A 12125-nucleotide genomic window follows, 5' to 3' on the forward strand; every position below is an offset into this window, starting at 1 on the left:
TCTGCTACAGTTACAGCACTGTTCTTTGCGCAGCACTTTCAAGACATATTTACCTATTTTCTCAACGTAGCAAATTGATGTTGGACTTCTACTTTTTTGTTGCTTCGCTTTTGAAAACAGCCAAATTTAGTAACTTTCGCAGCAAATTGTCCAGTAACTATTCGCTAGAGAAAGTTCATTTTCGGGGAGTATGTAGAAGACAAGGTTTTCCGTCTGAATGCTCAATTTCATCGATGTGCACGTGCTACTTTTTAAATTATATTCATCTAAATTGGGCGATATTCTCAATATAGGGACCTACCGTGGCCCATTTTCGTGGAAAGCTACTGAAGTTCCATGGCCGAATTTGCACGTAGAGAAACTAGAGTCCCCGACCTATTTCCTGGACCTAGCGTTTTTCAATAAAGCAAGCAGAAATGCGATACGAAGCTCGTAAACTGTCTTAATTTTTCATGCTGAAAACGTCAACAAAAGTGGAGTAATCTTCAAACTGCGCTGAAATCTCCGCATGCATAGCTTAAAATATAATAGTTACGGTCTCCTTATATAACTATACACACTAATCACACACAAATACTGCAGGAACACTGAGAAATCTGCATTATTCCTATCACTACAACGAAAATCTTCCTCTAGCGCCACCTAGACGGACAACACGAAAGCGCTGAATTGGAAAGCTCCCCGTCTCCCCGGCTGTGGCGTTCGAAAACATTTTACTTCAGGGGAGAATGTCAACTTCAAACCATGCCCCAGCATCTGCAAGTCTTCTCTTTTTGTCTGCCTTTCTGACGGCTGCGCGGGAGAGCGTGAAAGCAAGTGTGAAGCATGGGCGTCCGCAGAATTTTGCCTTGGGGGGTGCAAACCCGTCTTGCATCGCGGCCGGGGGAGGGGGGGGGGAGAGAGAGAGAGCTGGCATAGCTTGGTTGGGGGCAAGTGCCGGTGTGGCTGGAGGGGGGCAAATGCCGCTTTTGCACAAAGTCCTCTGAGAGTATGGGGTGAGCGTCGTCAAGTGAAAAAAAAAAAAGCCGTACCCTCGGAACGTCCCCCTCGTGTGCGTGCGTATGTTTGTGGCCCCACTCGGGCGACCACTAAAACCGAGGGGTGTGCAACGACAGACAAAAGAAAGCAGAAAAACGGGCAGTGCCAACCAAGGAGGTTGGCAGTGCGCGTGCGATGCGAGGGAACTGAGTAGATCTGCGTGGGCGAAGTATGTTTTGAATAGCACCTCAGCTTTCCACCCTAGCTACTCTCCTTCTCTCTCTCTCTCTTTTAGGCCCACTCCCCCTCCCCGTAAGGCGCTTAGCCGTGACCCCGATACGGGAGACAGAAAGAAGCGTCTTCTATTCCCTCATTTCTTCTACTTCTAATAAATAGCCACTTATATATATATCAGCTTTCCTTTTCTTTCCTTTTTTTACAAAAAGATGTTTTCCAGAGGTGTGGTTTGCTGGGCTTGTTCATACGAATCCACAGCAATAAACATCATAAATACGAGATAAGGCACACATATATAGGAATGACACGACAACTGTTTTGTACTTGCTGCGTGTTCCTTTCTGCCACTGCTAACAAACTAAACACCGCACAGTTAAACTAACTAAATTAACAATTAAACACAATTAAGATGTATACCTCCGCTTCTACAAAATGTAGGCCACTCGAATTTCTTTGGTACCGGCTTCCTTTCCTTTATGCGTCGCAGCATTTACCCCGGGCAAAAGTGCTGTGAGCGCGAAAGTAACCCATCCCGTTCAACTGCGCTTGCTGTGCTCTGTACTTGCTAGATTAGGCTACAAGCGGAAACTTGGCAGGATACGCTCGCTCCGATTCGCCGTGTATCATATACTTTGGCAAGTTATGCATCGGACTGTTTCGCTTCAGGACGTGGGTTCGATTTCCGCCTACGACAGGCGCATTTCCATGGCAACGAAATCGAGGAACACCCGCGTATATATTTCCGTGCACTCTAAGTGTTCAGGAGTGCCCCATAGCGGCGTTCCTCATAATTACATAAGGCTAGCTCCAAGGGGACGCGGGCGTTTGCGAACTCTTCACTCTGAGTCGGAACACCGTGCAACAAGGCGCTGGCGTGGTTACCCTGCCTCCGCCCCCGCTTCTATCACGCGCACCTTTAGACAGCCTGCGGTTACAGCCTAGGAACTGCGAGCTCACTTTGCGTATTTCTCTGATTCATTGCTCTTGCTTTGAATGATTGTACTTTGGGGTGTGGAACGCGGTTTCTGTCAGCCCAGTATCGCAAACTTCACACCTAAATTTGTATACCTGTTTGCTCGAATCACAAATAAAGTTATATAAAAGCCTTATTGGTAAGCTTCGGCGTATTTGCGGTCACCCTGTGGCATGTGCGGGCACATATTCATTGGGATTTTCCGAATGGTCTACATCTCTTCTGGCACTTGGATTTGTATGTTTCGGCCCTAAATAGTAGGCCTCCTAAGTTTTTTTATTTCTTCAGTAAACCTCCTCAGGCAAGGTTTTACAAACGGCAGGTAGCATACATGCGTGATACGCTTGGGGTCCCGGTTCGTTCGCTGCTGTATATCCTTGTGCGCAGACCATATCGGTGACTACGCAGCAATTCTTGCTGTAGCGGGAATTTGCGTCCAATGCTGATGTGGTGAGCAGGAAACCCGAAGTATGACATCGTTTCACACAACACAGCTTTGCCGTCGGAAGACAGTGATATCCGATTGATGGCCTCCGGCCGGGAATCTTAGGCGCGTGCCTGTATAGGCTTGTGTTGCTGCACTGGCGGCTGAAATCAACAGCTATTCCTCGATATCTGCGCAGTGCATGCTGTTGTGCTCGTGACACGCGATCGAACACCTCCTCTCTGTTTTCTTTGCTCAGCTCGTGCTTTATCTGCCGCCGCTTTCGCCTGAAGGAGAAACGTTAGGAGCTAACAACTCAACGTCTTTGGAAAGTCTGCCGTGCTGAGAACTTGCGATGTCTGAGGATAGCAGGTCGTAAACTCGTAGCGTGAGTCGTAAGGCTGACGAGCCAACGTAGCCGAACTGGGACTTGCGCATAGTAGCCAGACAAGAAGAGAAGCGTTTTTGAAAACGATAAGTTTATAAAAAGTATAGTTGGTATCGTTGTGCATAAAACACGTTTACATGAAAGCGACAGATGCGCATCGCGTTCATGTTAACAATGGCAATTCGCTAGGAAGGCGCATTGCAGTAATATACGTCAGACAGGGATGGTTTTGCGAGTCCCGGTCGAATCACAGGCCGTAAATCACGAGGAGAGTAACGGTGGCCTCCCGTCGTGCGAACTCCGGGCGTGCCTCTTTCGCTATAAGGTATTCATATTAGCGCAAAGCAAAAAATAAACACTCGAGAAGGAATTGGGAGGGAGCAGAAAGGTCAGGCGCTGAAACCTTTCTGCTGCCTCCCACTTCTTTCTGTAGTCATTGTTTCTTTGTTCGCGCTAATATGTATCTCTTTATATAGTGGTTCATGAAGGAGAAAAATGTGTTAATTTTTGTCTCCCGTGCTTCGGACACGGCTAAGCGCATGTATCCCTCTGACATCAATGAACTCGGCCAGCAACAAGTCTTACTCGCTCGCTATAATACGACACCACATGGTCGCTGCGGCGAAGAGAAGACGAGGGGTTCTGTAAACGGCGTCGCATCGCCTTTCCGAAACGCGCTTGCAAAGCCGATGCGCTACTGTCGCATTCATGTAAACGGGATTATAACCGGCCAGCTGGGGCGACTCCATTCATTCAACAAGACGCCGACACGCCGTCTCCACAAAATGGTCTCCACGTTGTCCGAGTGTGGCCCAGTTCGTCTTCCCACGGTATAGGGAAGTGTGCCTGCGTTGACAGTTTGCCGTAAACCGGCACGGCACGCACCTCGTTCACACGAATGCGACAACTGGCGCATCGCATCCATGTAAACGGGTGTAATGCGCTGGGAAGGCGCATCGCACAAATGCGCCAGGCAGGTGTGGATTTCGAGGGGTAAGTCGACTCATGGACCACCTTACACAATTGAAGGGGAACGCCGGCCCCTCCTCGAGTCGGCTTCGAGTGCACCTCTCCGATATTACACGACAGCTGCGGGGGCAGAAAACGAGGACTTCTCGGGAGGGTTCATGCACTCCATGTAAACGGCGGCGTATTGCTCTAGGAAAAGTGATGTGCTACCGCTGCATTCTGTCGCATTCGTGTAAACGCAGCTGGAACGCGGTACTGTTTCCCACGGCAATGCAGTCTAATTGAGTTAGTGGGGGAGACAAGGGTTTCCCAAAAGTCTGTAGGCTAACCATTCCTTCCCTGGGAAGAAGGGGTGCACTATGCACGAGGCAACGCCACCAAGACTGGTGTAGTCTAGACCCCACGAGTACAGGCAAGTTGGTACAGGAGATGGGACATAACATCCACTGTGCTAGCCTGAAGCTGAGAGGCAGCATGGGGGGGGGGGGTGCGATTGAGCGAGGATGAGAGCAGGTAATAAAATGTGTGCTGCAGCACGAAAGCCGACAGTCTGTGCTTAGTAACGGGAGACGCTAGAGAACGGAACGCATTTCATTCGCATCCTCTGGTGTTCACTGCTCGCGTAGAGTGCTTCTTTTGAGCTTCTCGAGCGTGCGCTGTGCACTCTTAGAAAAAAAGTTAGTAAATGGTTAGTAAATGCTTGCATTTACTAGTTTCGAGCGTATTTTACTACCATCGCGAAATCTGTTTACTAGCCAGCAGTTAGTAAAGGTCGTAAAGTGCTGCCTTCACTAACCAGAAAGTTTACTTGGTGTTTTTAACTAAGTAACTACTAGCCACCCACATTGCCAGATCTTTCGTAGATGCGCAGTATACTTTGCCGTAATCGTGATGGTCTTTAGCAAAATTTAAACAATTCTTGTTTTATTGATTACCTTGGAATTAAAGTTTCGTGCTACGTGATGGCACGCATATAAGCAAATATAAGGGCACACGACAATGTGTAGAAAATATCAATTATTCTTCTAAATTCTATGATTGCCAACCAGTACACGGTGTGCTATCCCGCTGCTAGAGTAGATATCAGCTACGTAAAAGTCTTGCTATTCTGTGTGTGCACTTGCGTGTGTTTTCTCATTCGTGATCAATTCATGCCTCTATGTATGTTGCTTTGTGTACCTACCACGGTAATTACATGAAGTAATTAGCGGCCATTCGTTAATGTACGAGGACAATGCCACTTCGTTTTTTTAGTCCTTTAGGTACTTTTGTAATAGAATCATCTTTATATGGCAATGCACACGCACATATAAACAAAATAGGCGTAAGCCTCTAATTGAGTTGTTAGCGCGGTTACTAACAACTTAGTAATGGACTAGCCATTCGAGCTAGTACTATTCACTCCCTAACTAGGTAGCAAGTTCCACTAGCCTGCATTTTACTACCTTCACTTACTAAGAGGCTAGTGTATTTTGTGACAAGTAAACGGTTAGCATTTAGTCAGTGAATATGCCGACCTTTTTTTTTCTAAGAGTTGTCGCAATCGGCGAGCCACCCTTTGCCTCGGGCGCCGGGACGGAATAAAGGCAGCCGCCTCACTTTGCGGCGATAAGGAAGACGCCGGCTGTTTCTCATGCACCAGGAGGTGAATGGTTGCAATTGCTCGAAACAACACCATTGTCGCTGGTGCCGAAGCGGTAATGCGACACATGGCGCCTTTGTGCCCCAGGAAAGGCCGTGACGCCGAGTTCCGCCGAAGACGGACCTCGGACGACCGCACTGTGCGTCTCCGGCTGTTAGGCCGTCTACGCTTCGATCAGCGCCAGCTTGCTGTCAATTACTGACAATTTGGGTGAAACGACCACTCATCATGTTATTGTAACGAACTTTATTGAAAATCAAAATCCTATTGAAATAGCGTACGCGAATAGAGAAGTCGTTCCCCCCGACAAGAGAATAACGCACCAGGACCATTCATGCCACGCATATATGTCGCTCAAGACGTAATTGCTTCAGCTCTGTCATAGAAATGGTTTGGCGGTTCGTCTGATGCTTTGCACACGGTCAGGCACGTAGGCAAGGGGGGGGGGGGGGCCGAAATTCTTCCAGCCCTCTATATTTCCAGGCAACTTTTTTTTTTGTTTTTGCCATGGAAAGACTGTCTTTCGAACAATTAGGCCTTGCCCCCCCCCCCCCCCCCCGAAAAAAAATCCTGGCTACGTGCCTGCACACGGTAACATGATAAATAAATGCTGCATCAACCAAAAGATTAATTGATACTACTCTGCTGAAGTTTCAATTCAAATGAAATAAATGACGGTACGTATAGCAGGGAAAACTGTGCTGCTTAGGCAGTTGGCACGGGTTTGACACCGTGGGTCAGAGCGGCAGCGTTGTAGCACGCAATTGCCAAACTACCCGTCTTTCGAACATTCGGAAGCTTAGGTTACATTCGGAAGCTTATGTTACACGGTGAAGGAGGAGCACAGCTAGTCAAATAGAATTTGTCTTCTCCTACAGAAGAACGAGAAGTTGTGTCGGGTATAACGAGGGGAGGAGGGGGGGGGGGTGGAGGTGTTACACACAACCACTAGGCGCGTTTCTTCCATGGGGGAAGGAAGGAGTACATACGAGTTTGCTTACACCCCGTGTTGCAGGTCAGGGTAAAACTGAGCCGTGTTCCCAACAAGGGCCGCAGAAATAGCGTCACGACCCTCTACAGGGTATCACAAACGGCAGGGTTTTGACAACGGGACAGAGTTGAATGCTATCCTGGAGGCAGTCTCGTCTTTATTCTTTCTTTTTCTTCCTGTCAGACCACCATGTCTCACGTTCCAGCACAATTGCAGTGACAACGATGTCTTCTGCATACTTTTGGCGCAGAAAGATTGCTGTCAATTCTACTGCGCAAATATATATATATATATATGTAACACACGCAGAAACGACGCAGGGTTTCTAGGTTCGGTAAAAAATTCTCAGAAAAGTCAGACGCGTGCGAAGCAATTTTATTTACGTTCCGCTCGGGGTCCGAGCTTTATCTGATGAAGCTTAGACCTCCAGTGAAAGGTAAATAAAATTCCTTCGCACGCGCGTTTTTTTTCACTTTTCTATATATATATATATATATATATATATATATATATATATATATATATATATATATATATATATATATATATGTGTGTGTGTGTGTGTGTGTGTGTGTGTGTGTACGCGAACAGAACTTCCCTGAGCATTTGCAAATAATTCACAAACTGTGAATAAAAGCCCTTTGGAGAATAATTACTGCATAATTATAGCGTTCTCTCTACAAAATATTGCTGTCAATTCTTTCTCGAGAGAAATAAAATCTGTAGTAGATAGATCGATTGTGTCAGGGTGTGTAACGGCATATAGAGTGGTAGACGTAAGTGGCTGTTTACTTGAGGAAGTACATAGAAATGGAACAAAGAAAAAGGAGAGTTTATTATGATGACCGCTGTCTAGCTCAAGCAGATGACTGAGTAGTGACAATCAGTAAATGAGGTAGGAGTAAACGACAGCGACTTAGGGGATTATTTACATAAGTACACTGTACACGGAAGGATGTGATGTCTCATGGTTCGCTTGTGATGTGACCTCCGCGATAGAGTTTGTCACCCAAACCCGCATTTCGGCACTGTATGTCACGGAGAGCAGCTGGCCAGGCAGCCTACGTGAGCGGTTTGCAGCGCAATTGTTCCTCCCGTGAAAAGAACCGCACCGCTGGGGACAGGGACAAGTGAGCGAGGGTCATCACAGAAGGAGAGATAGAAAGAGGCGTCGTTGAAGGGGAGAAAAAAAAAAGCAGCCCTTGCGGCAGCGGCGCGTAACTACCAGGAGAAAGAGGCACCTCATTTCTAGACAGTGGCATGGGAGTACGAACGCTCCCTGGGCCGTGCTTTTTTTTTTTGGGGGGGGGGGGGGGGGGGGGGGGGGGGGGGGGGGGGGGGGGGGGGGGGGGGGGGGCGTCAAGCACATTTGAAACTTTTCAAAGGAGCAGCGGCGCCCCTGAAAAGAATGGATTAGTTGGAGCAGGGACAGGCTCTTCGCTGTCGCGACGGCGGAGCGCGCATTTTCCTCTCTTTTTTCCAAACGTGACTTGGTGGCGTCTTCTGGCGGCTCAGAATGAAACTACACTGCAGTGGTACCCCCACCTTAAACTTCTTTGCTGTCGTGATTCCACCTCTACTCGCTCCTTGTGCAACCAACCTGGTCTTGTCTTATTGGCCTCGTGCGCTCACTTGATGGCGCCACCGTTCTCCGAGTGCGCAGCGCCAGTGTGGCCACTTCGCGCATTTTGTCCCTGTTCCCTTCCTGGCCCGGAGCTCCAAGTTGTGTGCGGTGAATGTTGGTGCATGAAAATGGCAACACAAAATGAGCCCTGCTTGATTCTTTTGAGGCTACTGATGAATAGCAAATGTTCAGGAATACGTACTTCAAACGAAGTAGTTCGCTTCGGGTGGCGACTTGTATGCCGCTAATCACATTTGCTGCGTGAGAGTACTCCACATTGCCGTCAGTCCGTCGGAAATATTCGGAAAATGCATCGCACAAATGATGAGCTTGGAGTACGACGTGCGTTTAGAGGCGAGTAAGCCCTTTTTCTTGACATACGATCGAAAATACTTTTATTGGCAGGCTCGCACGTCGCTTGTCCTTTGACCGGCGTGCATTAGCAGAAAGCTGGGATAATTGAAATGACATATTAGCAACGATAATAAGATAGACCTCATGAAGTGCCCATCTCTTAGTTTTCTAGCGCTGTTAGTACGTCGAACACATTGCGAAATCGTATTTTTGAACATGTGAAACTGTTTTTCGTCCCATAGTAAAGCCGATTCTGAGGCCCCTCAGCCAGACAGTCTTGCTCATCTGACAAAGTGGGCACTGCAGATGACTCTTTTGCGTCATACTGGTTGCCACAAATCTCCATTCAGATTAACAATAATAAAAGGAACAAGGGACCGAACAATGTGTTAATATTACCTGGACTGGAGCAGTAGCGTAACCAGAAATTTTTTTTCAGTGGTGGTTCAACCATACTTTATTTATGTTCGTCCGTGCGTTTGTATGTGTGCATGTTACATACACATGCAAAATTTTAAAAATTTCGGGGGAGAGCGTTTGAACCCCCTGGCTATGCTAGTGACTTGGATAGAAAGCGAAAGAAACCGTGCGAAGACAGGACGTGTATGCTTATTGGGCGCGCCGAACAGCTGTGAGCCAACGTTTTCGCCAATCAGCCTTGTTCGACTTCCATGGAAAATGATAAAATTGATAAAATGAAAATTATAAAAGGTTTGGGAAGATTGGTGCGATGGTGGCGTTGCACTCATACTGTGGGCTGTGTACAGAAAAATTCACTGAGAAAATCATTCACTGTTTACTGGGGAATTGTCATATAGAGTAAACCTCATTAATACATACCAGTTTTAAAAGGTATGAACTCTTGAAATGTAGTTGCAACAAAATTCCTGAACTAGCCATTTTGTAGAGTCTGACAATTAGTGTGCACTGTGATCACTTTTTGTCAGGTTAACTGAGCTCCTGTGGCTGACGCCTTTTTTGGCAAGTTCAGACCGACCGACCAATTATTTTTACTGAGGCAGGAGTATAGCGATGCCTCTACTTCTAAGTATTGGAAATGCACAAAGATATGATGATGGCCAGTGACAAACGTGCCAGTATGGCTCAGGACAGACAACCCTATTGCCATAAATAAATAATAAGCATCCTCGACTGTGTGCTTGCCAGCATGTGTGGCATAATGCTATTCTAAGCATACTGCACCCTTTTTATAGGTGACAACCTAAACTTACTGCACCATCGTTTGCTGTGGTCCACGCAGCAAACGTGTGGCCTGTGTGGGACCTTTTTTAGTATGTGTTGTTTGAAGAAATGAGCAGCTTGCCCAAAGTGTGTGCCACTCCTGTGAATGTTCAGAAGTGTAAGGGCACGATGAAACCTGAGCACACAGGCATTCCCATGGCAAACTCATGCTTACGGTACAGCAAGCACATGGCACTGATGGCATGAGCTTTGTAGGCGATGTGCTGTGCACAAATACTAAATTATAGGGGCATTCGGCTTCATGACAGATCAGGTACTTCGTTTCAGTGTGCTTTATAAATGCAGACGCGCATTAAGGAAAGCCGGATATGTCATTCATTCTGCCATCATGCCAGCCTTGTCATAGTTTCAAAGTGCTCCTGGAATTGCCGCTGTGCACTATTGCGTCATCCTGTGAGATAGCCGAAAATTTTCTCCATGCTTTGGTAAAAAAGCAGCAGCCTCCTAGCACTTGGCGGTTAGTGTGTAGTTGTGCCATGTGTTCTCACTAGGTACGTATTAATGGGGTTCTACCGTAGTGTGTAGCATTCTTGGTTGGCCGTTTCATCACTTCGGCAGTATAGGGGTGCTTATCGTCAATTGCTGCCAGTTTTGGTTTGCTAATCTTTTTCTTTATAAACAACAAACTTTTTTGGCTAGAATCAAGTAAGTGCAATATTTTGTGCACCATGAGCATACATTACTGAGGATGGCTTTGTGAGTTTTCGTGCAATGTGCACATGCCCTTATTGAAGCTATAGTGAACAAAAAAAAGAAAGTGCATAAATTATGCGAATAACTATGCCAGATGGGTAAACTATTTTAGCTGAGCGTTTCCTAAGCATAACTGGTTCTTTCATTGCAGGACGTAATGGTGGTTGGGGAGCCCTCCTTAATGGGAGGAGAGTTTGGAGATGAAGATGAGCGTGTCATCACACGGTTGGAGAATACCCAGTACGATGCTTCAGCAGCGGCTGCTAACGGCCTTGAAGAAGGTGACGAGTTTGGTGGCGGCCCTCTGGCACCGCCGCCCGGCTGGCAGGGCCCACCGCCTGGGCCACCTCCCGAGCGCAATCCTTCGGCTCCGCCCCCGGGCCCACCCCCACCCCCTGAGGACAAAAAGACATCTCCAAGCATCAGCCAATAGGCGCACCAAGCGTGTGTGAATGTTGGGCCATATGGTTGGACAGTGCCACTTCCATTTCTCAGAAGTGATGGAAGAATGGCAGGCTTGTGCCCATAACCATCATCTCTATTGCTATAGCAGTGTTGCCCTTCCCCCGTTTTTCTTTTTTTTTTTTCAAATCTTGAGTGCACTGGCTAGGTTGCTGGCGTCAGTGACTGAAATATCTGGATGCGGATGTGAGACCCAGGCCTTGCAAGTGGCCGAGTAACAGGGCAAAACTGAATTCTGGTGCATAGTGTGTCTGCACCCTTCCTGGTCTCCAGTGATCAGCTCAGTGAAAATGGGGAGCAGCCTCAAGTCGTGCTGGCTTCTCTAGGTCAGTTTAAGCATCATTTGTTTCAGGTATGCGTGGTGCTGTCTCATTGTCGTGTGCTTTCAGAACTCTGGGGGGTGGGAGGGACATGGGGAGAGGGGTGGTTTACAGGTGAATGTTTTAAGACTTAAACGTGTGCAAGGACCTCAAGGCCCATGGCATCATATTGAGCTTTTTTTAGCAGATGAGTGTGAGGACACCTACAATTGTGGTTGCACTGAAAGGAGCTGGCCATTTTGGTGTTTCTAGATTGTGCAATAAGTGGCAGATTATTTGCAAAAGTTGCTCCTTTCTAAGTTATTCTTGGCATGTTTTTATAGGGATCTGTTGTGCTTTTATGTCTTAAGGTCCTGTGGTATATGGCACGCCATTTTGTTTTTAATGGAACATTATGCTTTGGACCAGTTTTATCTCTGTCTTGCACCTTGTGCTTTCACTTAGTGTCTCACCCAGGCATTTCGCACCATTTGTGTTTAGTGACAACGAAGTTAGAGCTGTACAAAGGGGTGATGTGACAAAACGTTAGTTCATTGTACGTTTATATGCTAAACAGAAGTAGGAGCCAGGCCATTGTCCTGTGTTTTCTTTAGCTGCGTATCATATATTTAAAGTTATTTTGTGTATATGGCCAAGAACATAAGATTTGTCCTTCGAGGGGAACTTTATTTTATTCGTGGTGTTTAGTTAATTTGCTTCATGCAGTAGCAGATTTTAAAGGTATACGCACAAAGTGTTGCACAACATGCAATGGTAGCGCACATTCTGCAATGTGTTTTTTTTTTCCACCTCCATGCTGTTTTTGAA

The 12125-nt window shown here is 46.9% G+C and overlaps 1 pseudogene; it reads left to right on the forward strand.

Moving 5' to 3' along the window:
• LOC119377134 (LIM domain-binding protein 2-like) overlaps positions 1–11957 on the forward strand; it is a 38081-nt pseudogene extending 26124 nt beyond the window's left edge.
• Positions 11958–12125: the final 168 nt, after the last annotated feature.

This window comes from Rhipicephalus sanguineus, unplaced genomic scaffold (genome assembly GCF_013339695.2).
Source record: "Rhipicephalus sanguineus isolate Rsan-2018 unplaced genomic scaffold, BIME_Rsan_1.4 Seq363, whole genome shotgun sequence".
Classification (NCBI taxonomy): Eukaryota; Metazoa; Arthropoda; class Arachnida; order Ixodida; family Ixodidae; genus Rhipicephalus; species Rhipicephalus sanguineus.